Source organism: Mesoplodon densirostris, chromosome 4 (assembly GCF_025265405.1).
Source record: "Mesoplodon densirostris isolate mMesDen1 chromosome 4, mMesDen1 primary haplotype, whole genome shotgun sequence".
Lineage (NCBI taxonomy): Eukaryota > Metazoa > Chordata > Mammalia > Artiodactyla > Ziphiidae > Mesoplodon > Mesoplodon densirostris.
In genome coordinates, this window is record NC_082664.1 from 131,025,847 (window position 1) to 131,041,012 (window position 15,166).

The following is a 15,166-nucleotide window of genomic DNA, read 5'->3' on the forward strand; positions in this document are numbered from 1 at the left end:
CCCACAATTTCAGACAAGGTAATACAATGGATTAGAACATCCCGGTTTGCTGGGTGGGGGTACTCAGCCATAGGCTGCAGGCAAAATCCTTCTGTGTCCCCCAGCCCCAAGTGCCCTGTGAACAATAGTGGCTCTAAGGCTGGGATATTTTGAATGACAGGGATTGACAGACTCCTGCATTGAAGCAGAGGCAAGAAGCAAGGATGGCAAATCACAAAGTACCCAAATACTGTTTATCCCTGCATTTGAAGCAGGGAGGGGCCTGCTTCTCCATCCCCTGGCATCCGAAAATTTGTCACATTGTACCAGATGTACTTTAAAAAAAAAATTCACAACAGAAGGGAGACAGTCCCAAGTCTGGTAACTCTATAGTATGAAACACAGGCCCAAAAGGCTGGACGCTTTGACTGGCAAAGACTCTGTGGGGGAAGCTACTCTCTTCCCTTCTTATAAATCTTTTCCTTTTCTTCTTTAATATCAACAGGTTACAGGTTAGTTTTGTAACGTTGTATCTCTTTAAAATATACTTTTACTTTACAAACAAAAGCTGTTACAGGAAAGTACTTTTTTTAGACACACATTCAACCTCTTCCACCCCATCTGCTCTCTCCCATTACTAAAAACAACTGGAGACCCCAGAGAGAAAGCCTTCTGGAGTCCACAAAAGGCAAGGAAACACCTACCATTGTGTTTACCTGTGAAGGCCTATAATTACCAGAGACCCATTTGACCACTGTTACCACCACCCTGTTTGCTCAGGGATTCATCAGCAGTACTTACTAAGTCACTGCTCTTCTGATACACTGGCTTTAGATAAGCCAATGGAAGAAGGAAATTACACTGTTGGGTTCATTTTACAAATGTTTACTGAGCCCAAGGCTGAGAGCTGGGCCCCAGGATACAGGCTGGATGAAGCATAATCCCTGTCCTCAAGGGGCTTATTTCTACAGACCAAGAAATTGGCTTCAGACATGGGCAAAGAGCTCAACTGGAGGGAATGCAGCCAGACACAGGGGGAAAGGGGCACTTCAGCCAGTCCTTGAAGACCGAATGGCCAGGATGAGTACACAGTGCTCCAAGAACATCATATCTAAAACCATTCTCTCTGCCAAGTAAAAGTCACCTCCTTCCTTTCACTGTTGAGGAATCAGGCCCAGAAAACAGAACCCACTAGACATTGGTGCCTGTATGAGAAATTGAGGCCCAGGTAAACATATACGGGCACAAGTTTACTCACTATGGATCTGGGAGGTGAATCCAGTTCCCACCAGCTCCAAATCCTTAACTCTGGATGCAAAAGCCTAAAGAAGTGAAAAGGCGCTGCTTTTAAGATCCAATTCCATGTTTACATGGGTGGGCCCACCCTACCACTCCAGTGGGGAGGGATGCACACGGACTTAGTAACACTGAGTTTGCAACACACGCCTAATAGTACAGTTCCTGCGTTGCCTAAAACGTGAGAATCAGAGTGCACACCTTGCCTCGGAAGCCTAGTTATATGGATTCAACTTAATTCTGCATCTGGTGAGTGGCTCAGTATATACACACACTCAGCATATATATGAAACCAAAATCAAGGAACCTAATTCAAAACTTAAAACCCATAAAGCTCTAGAATTGTGTATCTGATACAGAGTAGACAAAATAACCCTGAGCAGAACAAGGTTATTTGGAAATGGTCAGATACAGGAATCCCATAAAGTGGCCAGAAAATAGTCTTCAAAAACAATGCTATCAACCTGACCTTCTGCCTCCAGTTGTGAACCATCACAGACTAAGTTGTAGCCCTGACTCTCGGGGTCACAGGCAGCCATTGCAGGCCCCCTAGAGACCTGTCCCCAGGGAGGCTGGCAGAAGCTAGCGAGGGTGGGGCAAAAAGTCGGCCTCCATAATGTATCCTTCTCTTCCCTGTTCATTTCTGCCCCACATTGGCCAAGCTCCTCCTCGAACTCAAGGGAAGAAAGTGCTACAGAAGCTGACACACAGGGAAGCGCCATACCCAGGGGTATGATGAGGGCAAGACGGAAGAAAAGTAACACAAATAATCAGCAAACCACTCTTGCCACCAGCAGTAAAATCCTCTCTCTAGCCATGATCCAGGTGGTAAAAGCAAGAGGAGAAAAGGCCCTGCCCAAGGGCCGACAGACCAGGCCGGATCCTGAGCCTACTTGCCGTGTGACCCCAGGCAAGTTCGTCACCCCTGACCTCAATCTTGTCCTCTGTAAAAAGGTGACTACCTGCCTCGTGAGCCCTCGGGAAGGTTAAAGGCACCAGTGCTTTGCCCAAAACCTAGTATGTCGTAAGTGCTCCATAAATGGCCACTAGAACTATTAACTAGTGGAGAATCAATCTGGCTCCTTGTAAAAACTAAACATGACTTCTGAAAGGCTTGACTGTGTTAATACAGCAGTGCTGAGTCGGCAACGCCACACCGGCATCTCCAGAGAACACCCCGGGGGCCAATTCACCAGCTGGACTCAAGACACCCCCTTTGGCAGCAGTGCCCTAAGCCCCCCTGCCAGCCCCTCAAACCCTCGCTCTGCCTGCTCTTTCTGTGGTCAGTTCTCCGCTTCCAATATAGTCTCGCTTCTCAACAACCCACTTAAAGTGCCACATTAGCCCAGCTGAGGCAGTTTGCTCTTAAAAACAAGAAACAGCCTCAGTATTTTCAGAAATGCTGACTTCAAAACAGGCACACTGCGGAGACCTCACAGGATTCCACCTCAAGAATGTGAAAAGCATCGTATTTAAGGGAGGATTTCATTGACAACACCGCAACACACGATAACAAGGTACGAGCTCACAGACACTGGGGAGGGTAACAGGCTCCCATACTCTCTGGTCCGGCTCGTATTTCAAACCACTCAGCCTCACACGGCTGAGGGAGACGGACCCACCAGACAAACTCCCGCCGGGTCTCTGGGGGCTTTACAGGCACACACCTCAGGCAGTTCGCCAAGAGTCACACTCGAGGACAAGTCTCATGGGCATCAGGATCCTTAGACCTTACTTCTCCAAGTGTGAGCTACAAACCAGCAGCTTCGGCATCACCTGGACCTTGACAGAAGCACAGGCTCGCAGGCCCCACCCAGACCTACCCCATCAGGGTGTGCAGTTTAACTAGATCCCCAGGTGCCAGTGCTTGAGAGTATTTAGAACAAAGCAGTCTACCCAGACAGGACTGTGATCATTTACTTAGGTTTTCACTTGGTCTTTTTCTTTCTTCATGGAAGTTCCATGAGAGCACAGACTGTGCCAACCTTAGCCACCAGCACACAGTAGATAATCAATATTTGTTGAATGAATGAACGGATGAATGGGTGGTCTACCGAGGGACTGAAGAGGCCTATCCTGTGTTAAGTGCAAAGAAAGGTGCAAGCAAGGGCCTGAGAGAGAAAGAGACAGAACACCTGGGGGTGGGAGGAAGGGGTCTATAAGAGGTGGTCAGAGGAGGCCTCTCTAAAAGGGGGTTTGCAGACTTCCCTGGGAGTCTAGTGGTTAGGATTCCAGGCTTTCACTGTGGTGGCCCAGGTTCAATCCCTGGTCGGAGAAGATCCCGCAAGCCGCGTGGTGCAGCCAAAAAACTAAATAAAAAATAAAAGGGGTTCGCACCAGGGGCGGTGTGAGGCTCACATGTGATGGATGAGGAGGCCCCGGGGAAGAGGATGTCAGCCGTGAGGATCAGCACCTTCACTGGCCACCATAAAGAGTCTCGGCCTGTAGGCCAGCAGGGATAGAGAATCAAGACTGGTAAGTTGGGCTCTGGTGGTGGAACAAAGCAGCTCTCAGGAGGCAGATTCAGAAGGCCCCCGGCCATACGACCGTTGGGGCAGAAAGGCTGTGTCTGGAGTCACAGCTGCCATCTCTAAGGCTCCTGAAAGTGGGCGTGCCAGAGGAGGTCTGCAGACGGGGGTGGTCCGTCAGCTAGACTTTGTTCCCTAGCCACTACCCCTCCAGCCCTCGGATTCCAAAGTTGAAACATGGAGATTACTCACTGTTTTCGCCAAGTCGATCCAGGAACTTGTGGGCAGCCGAACATCCAAGGGTCCGGGAGCCCAGTCCAGATGTTACCCTGCAGCAGCACGCTGGCAAAAAAAAAAGAGACAAATGACACGAGTCAGTGCAGGTAGCCATGTTAGTGGGGAAGCAACATTGTCCCAGCGTTGAATGACACCAACGGGCTTCAGATTCTAAAGAGAGCAGAAAAGGAGAACGCCACGCGGAGCCAGTGGTCTCAGAGCACTGTGCATTGATACAGATGGCAACTCCTCTGTCCACAGGGGCGGGAGAGAAGCACCATGTCACCAGCAGCAGCTCCAGAACAGCCCCTCTGCAAATCCCCCAGTGTGGAGTCCAGACGTACGGCTGCAAAGCGCCCTTGGAGATAATCAGGCCCAACCCCTCCCTTTACAGATGAGAGAAGCCAAGACTCAGAAAAGACAGGCCTTGTCCAAAATCAGCAGCATGTAATGGCGAGTCCAGGAAGGGAATGTCAAAATCAAGTCTATAAAGAGCTTAAGTTTACCTGTAAATTACCTTCCTTCAAGAAACTCAGGTTCTAAATAAATGTTGTTCTTATTCATTCTGGCTCTTAACAGAGAAGAGACAAACCTTAATCGTTCCCCTATTTCTCTCCCCTTAATCCCCAAGGACTTTGAAAAGCCAAACTGAAACTCCTGGTTTTCTTCAAAGACAAAAGAAAAAGAGAGAAAGAAAAACCTCAGGACTGTTCACATTTGAGTACAAGAAGAAAAATCTAAAAACTGTGGAGGAAAACCTCAAGACCTAAAAATTCTGAATTTATGAGATATAAACAGCACAGAACCAAAACAAAAGCACCTTTTCCATACATCAGGTTTACAGACCAGAACCCTCCAGGGAAATGCCTGGAGACCACAAGAAGTGGTACAGTTCAAAGACATGGGGGGGCTAAGACTTGTCATTGGTCATTTTGTTAAAATGAAATGGATGATCAAAATGCTGAGTCTTTAGAAAATGACCCTTCTGGCTATTTTTTTTTTAATGAATCATCATCTAATTATATATTTAAGCCATAATCATGTAAATAGTTACCTCTTCCCCTGGGGTTCTAGTTCCAGGTGACCCTGACAAATCAATGCAACCTTGGGCAGATCACACCTAACCTTGCACGTCTTCCATCAACTCATCCATGAAAGAGCAGAGATGGAATAAGACTCAACTCTTCAGCTAGAGAATTCTGAAATTCCCCTACATTGCTGGAACAAGCTGAAAGTATCTCCCATTAAGTCAGCTTATACAAAGCGTAATTACTCGCCTACTTTGAAGAAGTGAGTGTCAGTCATGATAAATTTAAATTGCCATCTCTTAGGAAGTAACTACAAAGTTGGTGTAACAATAGTCATATTCTGTTTCTAGGGAGTTTCCTTCAGCAGTGACAAATCTGCCTCCACCCGCGCTAAATGGGTATTTGGATCTGTTTCCCCAAAGGTCCATTATTATTTATAAGGGGGAAAGTTAGGGTTTCTTTTGCATGAAGTGGAATTTAGGCAGTGAGGTCATTTGTTTTGAAACTACAGCAACCATTCCAGTTTTTTCCCCCCATTTTAGCATTTCAGTTACTCTGGGTCAAGAGTAAAAGATACATTTTTCAGAGAAAATGCAAAGCCTGCTAGGCCATCCACAGAATGGTCAAGGATTCTGCCCTGGACAGTCCAGGGCACAACTTCCCCTTTCCAAAGTTAGGCATGCTCACAGGTAAAAAGCCAGCGCAGACTCGCACACAAGCGGACTCACACTTTTCAAGGAATTTAACAGTCCCAGGATTCATTTTAAAAAAATAAACAAAAAAACACAACCTACCATATTGGCCACATTTTTCCTTATCCTTACAGGGAAGGAGGGTCCGTAAACCCCTCTGGAAATATGATGGACCCTCTCCCCCAGAAGAAGAACATAATAGATTCAGTTTCAGAGGGTTCAGAGTCCCCTGAAATCTCTCTTGTACCTCTGGTTAAGGACCCCGGCTTAATTAATATAAGGAGTCCCTTTTTATCTTTCTCTCTGAACTTTCTACAAGCCCTTGGTGAAGAGGGTCGTGAGTGGCAATGCCATTTACAAAGAGATACACAAGGGCAAGGACCAGCGAGAAAACTGGCTTCATGTAGCTCTTATGGTGGAGAGTATGACTCTGCAGCCAGCAATGTTAATAACTGTTCTAGAGCCCTAGGCTGCGCCTGGGAGCCTTCGCCAGTTTCAACAGGGACCTTCCCAAAGCTGTGTTTGTGCTTGGTACTCAGCTTTTCAAAACAAAAACAGTATCAAACATCTGCATTGTTTAGGAACGCATACCTAGGTACCAAGGCTCAGTTAAAATGAAAAATTGAGATGCTTATCACAACTCTGAGGCGATGGGGGAGAGTCTAAGACATTTAAGGTATCCGTAACGTTGATTTCTTAGCCTGGTTGTTGGCTTCCCAGATGTTCAAACTATTCCCATACATTTCACATATTCTTCTCTATGTATGTCACAGACTAAAGCAATCTTCCTTACAGAGAGATTCAGGTCAGTGACAAGGACCTCCAGGACTTGTCATCTCAGACCCAGCTCAAGACAGCAGTGAAACTGTGTGGCGAGCCCAGTGCTTGTCTGAGGGTGGGGCCTGTCAGGGAATAGTTACCAGCTCTGGCCCCTGGGGCACCATCTATAAATACATCTTGCTTTAAAAAAAAAAAAAAAAAAAAAAGTCCACACCCTGGGACAGCCCTGTGTTCCGGGCTGAGGCCTCGCTGACCTCCAATGCTGCCTGTCACTCTGGGAAAAGCTGGTGTTGAGTTTCTGCGAACTCATTGGTCTTTCCTCTTCTATGCTTGGCAGGCCTATTTCCCGGGGCACATTCTGCTACTGTGAACAATCTCAGTAGGTCTTCCTGAACTACTAAGAAAGAAGCGAAGCCCAGACACGTGTGCAGAACTCAGAGGAATGTCCGGCCACCTCCTTCCTCTGCTGGATACAGAGGCCGGGGTGCCTTACGTCTTCTCCTTCCGGTGCCTCGTTACTCCACCCTCCTTGTGAGAATTCTGCTCATTCAGTGAGCGGTCAAGACATCCACTGGCCAGAAAAAGGTGGACAGGGTATGGAGCCATGAGCAGTGCATCTCGGTTCCTAGCCCTTCCCACACACTTACCAATACTATCTTGACCAAATAAGGAAAGTACACTCCTTGCCTAATAATTTGAGCAAGAGCATGCCATTCCAAAAAGACCCTTTTCTGAGGTAATGTGACTAGCAGACAAAGCTATCATTTTTTATTTACAACCACCAAACATTGACACCATGACATCAAACAACATTTTAACCCGGTTTGGGAGAGCCTGCACCCATACACTGTGCAGGACGGACTCACAGTAGCATGTGCCTAAGAAAGGAAATACTGTAGTCCCTCATCTCTTGCTATGTCTCTTCTGCTCCTCCCCTAGCTCAAGTCTGCAATTTAAAAAGTGTGTGGGGGGCTTCCCTGGTGGCGCAGTGGTTGAGAGTCCACCTGCCGATGCAGGAGACACGGGTTCGTGCCCTGGTCCGGGAAGATCCCACATGCCACGGAGCGGCTGGGCCCGTGAGCCATGGCCGCTGAGCCTGCATGTCCGGAGCCTGTGCTCTGCAACGGGAGAGGCCACAACAGTGAGAGGCCCGCGTACCGAAAAAAAAAAAAAAAGTGTGTGTGTAAATATGCACACGAGCACACACATGCATGCAAGCCCAACATTCTTGATAGACTCAAAACAATAGCTTACAGGGAAACTATTGCCCAGCGCTCAGGAAAAGTAAAGGCCAGCCAATTCCAGAAAAACAAAGGGTTTCAGCAACTAAAATGGGAACAAAATGATCTCATGCCCCTTTCCCACTGAGCCTGTGCCTAAGTGGGATCCTTCTCAAACCTGAAGTGCTCATTCACAGAGTCACTGTTTCCACCCTAGGGGAACCCATGGGAGAATGGCCGAGCCAGGAAACAGATTCCAGAGGTAGCTTTTTGATGTTTAACCCAGACAACCCGCAGACGGGGGCTCCTCAGCCAAGGAGGGGGCTGGAGTGCTCGGTGAGGCTCGAGACCTTATCCTCGGGGCATTAGTCACTACGTCCAACAGCTAGCTCCTTTAAATCAAGGGCCTGGACCAGGAATGACCATGGACCCTCCAATAACAGGCCGGCATCTCTGGGGCCCTAGAGTCCTCACGATTCTCCCACACCTTGGAGAACACAGGCAGGAAAAGACCACACTTGCAGGCCTCCTGCTGCCTCCCCCGCATTATCACACCTGCCACCCAGGCAGGGCTGACATGCAGACTAAAGGGATGGGTGAAAAGCGTGAGCATGCTCTGGATTTACTACACACCAAGGCACTGTGCTAAGTGCTGGGAGAGGAAGAGAAGGAGGTGGAACCTTTTAAGGTCAAAAAGTTCTGCAGATGCCCCCCACCCCCAAATACACCAGAGTTGTACTTCTGGTTCCCTTGGAGAGAGGAAAATATGAAGACATAAGTGCTCTTAAATCCATTTTTAATTCATCCCAAGAGCCCCTACGTGCATTTTAAAACACCGAAGAGTAATTCCAAGGCATTATTAATTTATTCTATAAGCAAATACTTGACACATAAGGATTAAGGATCCCTTGAATAACTTCCACAACACAATAAGATAGCCTGTGTTCTGCTTTGAAGCGGTGCTGGGGTAAGGGTTGGGATGGAGTAAAAAACAACAACCAAAAAACATCCCCAAACGTCTGCCATACTTAGAGACTATGCTGTTTGGAAGAAACTTTAGGTCACATGTGAAGGTAGGAACTCTTTTTGGAACCAGCCATAACCGGCATCGCCACCCACAGCTGGGTGGTCTTCTCCAGTGCACAGCCCCCAACCAGCGCCCCGTGCACAGCCCTCCTGCAGTTCCCTCTGCAGGGACCCCACCCCTGCACTTTGCATTGAGTTCCAGATCATCTCTTCTCTGGTCTATCTCAACCTGGAGCTCCATGAGGGCATGGGCTGCCCTCTCATGCTGGCACCCCTAGCACCTTGCACAGGGCACCCAGTAGATTAATAGTAAGGAACCTGAGGGAAGAGGGAGAAAGACGATGTGTTAGAGAGGCCTCTTGTAGGTAACTAAGATAAATAATAGAGTTTGGGGAGGAGGACGGGTATGAGTGGACCATTCCCTCTGAGTCCAGCATAACTCAGTCATTTCACATTCGAGTTTGAAAACTCAGGACTATAATAAAGACACAAGAAAAAACATTCGATAGTCTTCCCAGAGGCCCAGCCCACATGAGCAGCCCGGCTTCCCCATCAATCAGTCTGACAGCAGCAGAGAGAACTAGACTGGAAGGCTCGCATTGTCCACTTCCTCGTGCCTTCCTGCCCTGCTTGCAGAGCTGCTTTTCCACCTTTCTCCCTTCTCTGCTGCGCTTCAAGTTCTCCACTGATACCAGGATGCACTTCAAATCTCTTACCGTGGAAAGAGGTCCCGCACACTCAGACTCCCTGACTCAGCTGCCGCCCAGAGACACCCCCAGCCCTGGAGCCACAAACCAGTCCCGAGAGTGCGTCTGGTGTCTGAGATTCTCCTCACCCCAACACATCCTGTCTTCTACTCACCTACTTTGGGGTCTGTCCCCAAGCCATTCCTTCCAGGAAAGCCCAACCCCCTCGTCTGGTATCTATCTACCTCCCCCCAAAACCCAATCACATGTCCCCAAGCCTCCAAGACGACCCCCCTGAGCCTCTTTCCTTCCCCGTACATGCCAGAGGCTGTTGTCCCGCTGTGAGACACCTCATTACCAGAGGGTTAGCTTCTGTGTACCTTTCACACTCCCTAGACCGAGTTCCTGGCAGGCAAGAAGGCTAGGTAGGGAACAAAGATAAAGGTGGTGCCAACAGTGAAGACTCTTGGCAAACAGTCAAGACTCGGATATCTGTGAAATGCCTATGCCTTAGTGTTAAGGATTCTTATGGGTTTCAGGATGCCAATTCTAGAATCAAACCAAGCACACAAACAGCCTGAACGAGGATCTTGGGGGTTGTTTGGGCATACTCCAGTAACCCAACTACTCAATCACATTAGGCCATAAGTTTAGGCTCTATTTCCCAAGGGCCAAACAACTAGACTTCCTCAGCAAACTCAAGTGTTCGTTCCTCTGGGACCTACCAAAAAAGCCTGCCACTTCGAAATGCGCAGGCCCACTGTTCTTTATAAAGGACACATCTTCTCGATAAGTAGCATTATTAAAGGAACTGAATTTATAAACTCACTCTCAAGGCACAGATTTCTTTTGAGACAGATCAACCCACACACTTTTTCTTCTGATTCACTGAATGTGTTATGTGGGTCTAGAATTCAGACAGTTCCCTAGGTCAGAAAATCCATTTGCTTGTGAACAGATAGAAATGGCAATGTTCTTTTTTTTTTTTTAATTTATTTTTGGATGCATTGGGTCTTTGTTGCTGCGCGTGGGCTTTCTCTAGTTGCAGCAAGCAGGGGCTACTCTTCGTTGTAGTGCATGGGCTTCTCATCGCGGTGGCTTCTCTTGTTGCGGAGCACGGGTTTCTAGGCGTGCGGGCTCAGTAGTTGTGGCTCACGGGCTTAGTTGCTCCGCAGTATGTGGGATCTTCCTGGACCAGGGCTCGAACCCATGTACCCTGCATTGGCAGGTGGATTCTTAACCACTGCGCCATCAGGGAAGTCCCAATAGCAATGTTCTGAATGCTGGTCTCAGATGAGAAGTCTGCTTACATGCTCCAAATAAAGGAAGCAGTATTTGACCCAGCTGAGAAGCCTCTGGAATCTTTTCCCCACCTAACACAAATGTTTCTCATTTGGTCCAAGCTCTGTTTCAATTACATGCCAAGAAAAGACAAAGAAAAACCCACTACCACCCACTCCTGCTTTCATGAAAACATTATAAACTATCCTTATTATGTCATATAGTAAAGTGGCCTCGCATAAGTAAAGTGGCCTTGCATAAGGTAATGTTGACAAAGGGTTACAGGAGCCAAAGCTTTCTCAAGAACTGCTTTGTTCATGGGTGTTCTCCTGCTTGTCTGCCCTGCAGTGGCCTTTTTCCTTTCCAGAAAACAGACAGCATGGGGACGTGGGTCCCATCTGAAGCCTTTGACGTTCATTTTTAAAGGACTGTCATGAACATCAACACAAAAAAGCAACTTCTGTGTAACATTAAATAATTTCAGCAATAAAAGTTGAATGAACAGAGTGACCTCATAGTCCACCTTAACCCAGCTAAGTCAATCCCAGCTGTGAGAGGGGAGGTCAGTAGTTTTAATTTCTACCTAGAGCCCACAGGCCAACTCCCCTGTCACCATTCAGGTAGAGGCATTTCAAAGAAATTCAAACAGCACGCTATCTTCTCTGGCATACTTCTTAGATTAATTAAACTCTTAAGTGTTAAACTCTGAGGGTCCCACAACAGCACCATACCCATCCTTTTTACAGTTTGGGTTATAGGCTCACACTCCAGAATGGAAGCCAAAGCTTTCCCATTTAAAGCAAAAAGAAAGGAAGGAAAATGTGAAGTACCTGAATTCTTAAAGGCTAGACAACCTTTATTATTATTGTCTTTTCTTCCCAAGGACCTCTCTAGTGATTAGTATGAACTTACCCAAGATTCTACACCAAAGTTCTATCTTTTTTATTCCAACCAGAAATTTTAGATGTAGAAGGAACCTTGGAGATTCCTGGGCCCATGGCTTATCAAACTCTCCTGCCAGAATTCCACCAGACAGAAGAGGGTGGGCCACCAACACTGGGAAGCCATTCCCAGCAAGCATGAGATTGTGTTCATTTTGTTCAAGTTCTATATCCTAGCTTCAGTTCTTACCATACAGATTTTCCACTTATTCAGTATGTGCATGATGCTAAGATACCTCGTCTTCCAAATTCCTGAGTAAAATTAAGTCTCCAGTAAGAGTCTTAGGTTTATCCTGGGGTTTCATACACCCAGGCTAAGTTCACCACCCTGCACTTCCCAGCGGCCCAGGAAGCACGAATCGTGGCTCTGCACTTCCTCTTTCAGATGAGGAGGAAACTGCTGCCCGAATATCTGATGACCTGATGAAGAGAGTCTGGGCAGCCCCAAGTACAGATCCCAGGTCTCCAGCCTCTCTGTCTGGGGCTCTTCATCCCTTTGCATCCAACGATTCATAGGCACCCAAAGCCAATCCTTAACTCATAAGGTCATGGTCCACTGTAAAATCTGCCCATACATCTGCACTGTATTCAGGCAGGTTTAATTATGTTGGTGAGTGTTCTCTTCTGAGCTTACCCCAAGGTTCACAAAATGGAAGCCTGATTCTTCAGGGGTTTTAGATTGCCAAAACCTCCTTGGCCTTTGGCATACTCTGACTTCTCGCCCACTCATAGAACATGTTGTCCCCATCAACACCCATTGGCTAAAATTAAAAGTACAAGCTGCTTAGTGAAGACAAGTCATTGGCGTTCAAAATCTAAAACGAGGGCTTCCCTGGTGGCACAGTGGTTAAGAATCCCCCTGCTGATGCAGGGGACACTGGTTCGAGCCCTGGTCTGGGAAGATCCCACATGCTGCAGAGCAACGAAGCCCCTGCGCCACAACTACTGAGCTACTGAGCCTGTGCTCTAGAGCCGGCAAGCCACAACTACTGAGCCCCCGTGCCACAACTACTGAAGCCCGTGCACCTAGAGCCCGTGCTCCACAACAAGAGAAGCCACCGCAATGAGAAGCCTGCACACTACAACAAAGAGTAGCCCCCGTTCACCGCAACCAGAGAAAAGCCTGCCCACAGCAACGAAGACCCAACACAGCCAAAGATAAAATAAATTAAATAAAATAAATTTTTAAAAAAATCTACAATGAAAACCAGATCAAATCTACTCAAGGGAAAAGTGTCGTCCCAAACACAATGCAGTTCATTTCAGAACCATGCTGACCTCTTTCCTGTAAATGGCCTTGGAGCCAGTGTTATCTACTGTCAGAGCTGGAGAAAACACTTTAGCTGTGTATTTCACATTTCAAAGCAAAAGGCGAAAGGGGCCATGCCAACATGAAAGTTTTATCTATGAATTCCAAGGAGCATCATATACATCTAAAGCAATGGTTCTCCACAGGGAGCAATTTTACCCCCTCAGGGGGACATTTGGGGGTATCTGGAGACACTTTTGGCTGTCACAATTTAAGCAGGAGGGGGTGGTGCTACTACTCTCTAGCGGGTAGAGGCCAGGAATGGGACTAAAAACCCTATAATGCACAGGACAGCCCCCACACAAAGAATCACCCAACCAAACTGAATGGTGCCGAGGTTGAGCACACGTACCTAAAATACAGAAGAATACTAGGGCGAAGTCATGAGTCCTGCTTCTTCCCCAGAGGGCTGCTTGGTCTGGACATAGCACCTGAATTTCTGGGTTTCTGGCTCATTGTCACTAAACAAAGAGGTTGGCCTGTTTCAGAGACTTTGCAACCTCAACACTGGACTCAGGAGCCTTCCAGCATGGCAGCTCGCCAAGCCCACAGCTACTGTCTCTCACCCTAACATGCTTGATCAGGGGCATTTCCCACCAGGCTTCTCTCAGGCCCGTGCACCACAACTACTGAGCCTGTGCTCTAGAACCCGTGAGCCACAACTACTGAGCCCATGCACCACAACTACTGAAGCCTGCACACCTAGAGCCTGTGCTCTGCAACGAGAAGCCACCATAATGAGAAGCCCGCGCACCACAACGAAGAGTAGCCCCCGCTCGCCGCAACTAGAGAAAGCCCACGCGCAGCAACAAAGACCCAACGCAGCCAAAAATAAATAAATTTAAAAATAAAAAAATATTTTTAAATAAATAAAAACATTCTATGCAGTCAGTAAAATAAGGACAGACACGTAAGCTTCATTTTGAATTCTATATACTGCTTTGCAAAAATGCCTAAGCACAAAAGGGGAGAAAAAAAGTTTTATCATAAAATTAAAAGCATGGCTGCAACTGCATTCAATGATTTAAAAGGTTTTTTTGCATTTTCATAATACTTGGCAACCATCAACCAGCCCACCACCCCAGCTTAAGGGGCAGACTCAGTATTAAGTCATTGTTTTGTGAAGAGAGAAAACATGCGACCACCTTCCCATTCCCAAGACCATCTCTAGTGGCTCCAGCTGTATACACAACTCCCATGGAAGAGACCAGCTTAGCCAAGAGGCTGAGCCCCTCCATTCACAATCCAATGGTATCTAAAATCACAGAATACAGGGGTTGTTTTACAAGTAAAATTCTCACTTTCGGGAAAACGAATATAACTTGTCTGACTGAGGGGAGAGGATTAACATCTTAAACTGCCTCCATGAGTTCATCATTGCTCTCTCTCTCAAAGAGGGCAAAAGAGTGAACCACTTGTCCAATCATGCTCCTTAGGAATTCCTTTGTGCTCAAAGCCAAGGAATCTCCAGATCCCAAGCTGGGACACAGTAGCTGGATTAATGGGAAAAGTGGGAGAAGACACCCAGCAGAGAAAAGAGGGGACATGGAACTTCTAAGACTAAAAAGCAATGGCACACACCTCGGCTAAAAAGCTGAAGGGTTTTGACACATTTCATTTGCCTCAAAGAAACCAACAAACCAACACTCACCACAAGTTTCCCAGTACATCCATCACCCATAAAGCAAACGAGAAGAAATCCAAAAATCATTTAAGAGGAAAAACAAAAACTAGTGAAAACTCTACAGATGGCAACACAGGGTTAATGTCTCGGGGCAAGGCTTCCCCTCAGCAAGTACAAATCCGAAATCATAATAAAGATGCTGAAGGATTTAGTCATGAGCCCTCCCCTCGGCCACCAGAAGGAATGGCAAAAATGCAGAGTAAGCGCTGGAAGCCAGAACGTTTCATTTTCTTTCTAACTGTGCAAAGAATTTGCATTTAAAATGAGCATTTCATCAGAGCTTCCAAGAATGCTTGATATTTGGCTGCTCAGAAGAATAAAAGTGGTCCTCCAAAACACCAAATTTCTAATTATTTAATTGCAAATAAAGTACCTGGGTTCCCAGGTAGACTAAAGAACACTTGAAGCTAATTACGTCTTCCAAGCCAGGTGTAACTTAAAATATAGTCAAATACAGACAACTCTTAAAATATAGTCAAATATAGACAACTCTTAAAATA

At 46.9% G+C, this 15,166-nt stretch overlaps 1 protein-coding gene across 5 annotated transcripts in view; it reads right to left on the bottom strand.

Moving 5' to 3' along the window:
• The window catches only part of TLN2 (talin 2), a 457,102-nt gene that overhangs the window by 366,692 nt on the left and 75,244 nt on the right, over window positions 1-15,166 (bottom strand). For 3 of the 5 annotated variants that reach the window (XM_060097246.1, XM_060097247.1, XM_060097243.1), the window contains exon 2: window positions 3,996-4,085. The gene's annotated coding sequence lies outside the window, so the exon portion shown is untranslated. Of the gene's footprint in view, window positions 1-1,237; window positions 1,257-3,995; window positions 4,086-14,633; window positions 14,704-15,166 lie in introns of those variants that run through there. The other 2 variants (XM_060097244.1, XM_060097245.1) reach the window with 2 other exon arrangements.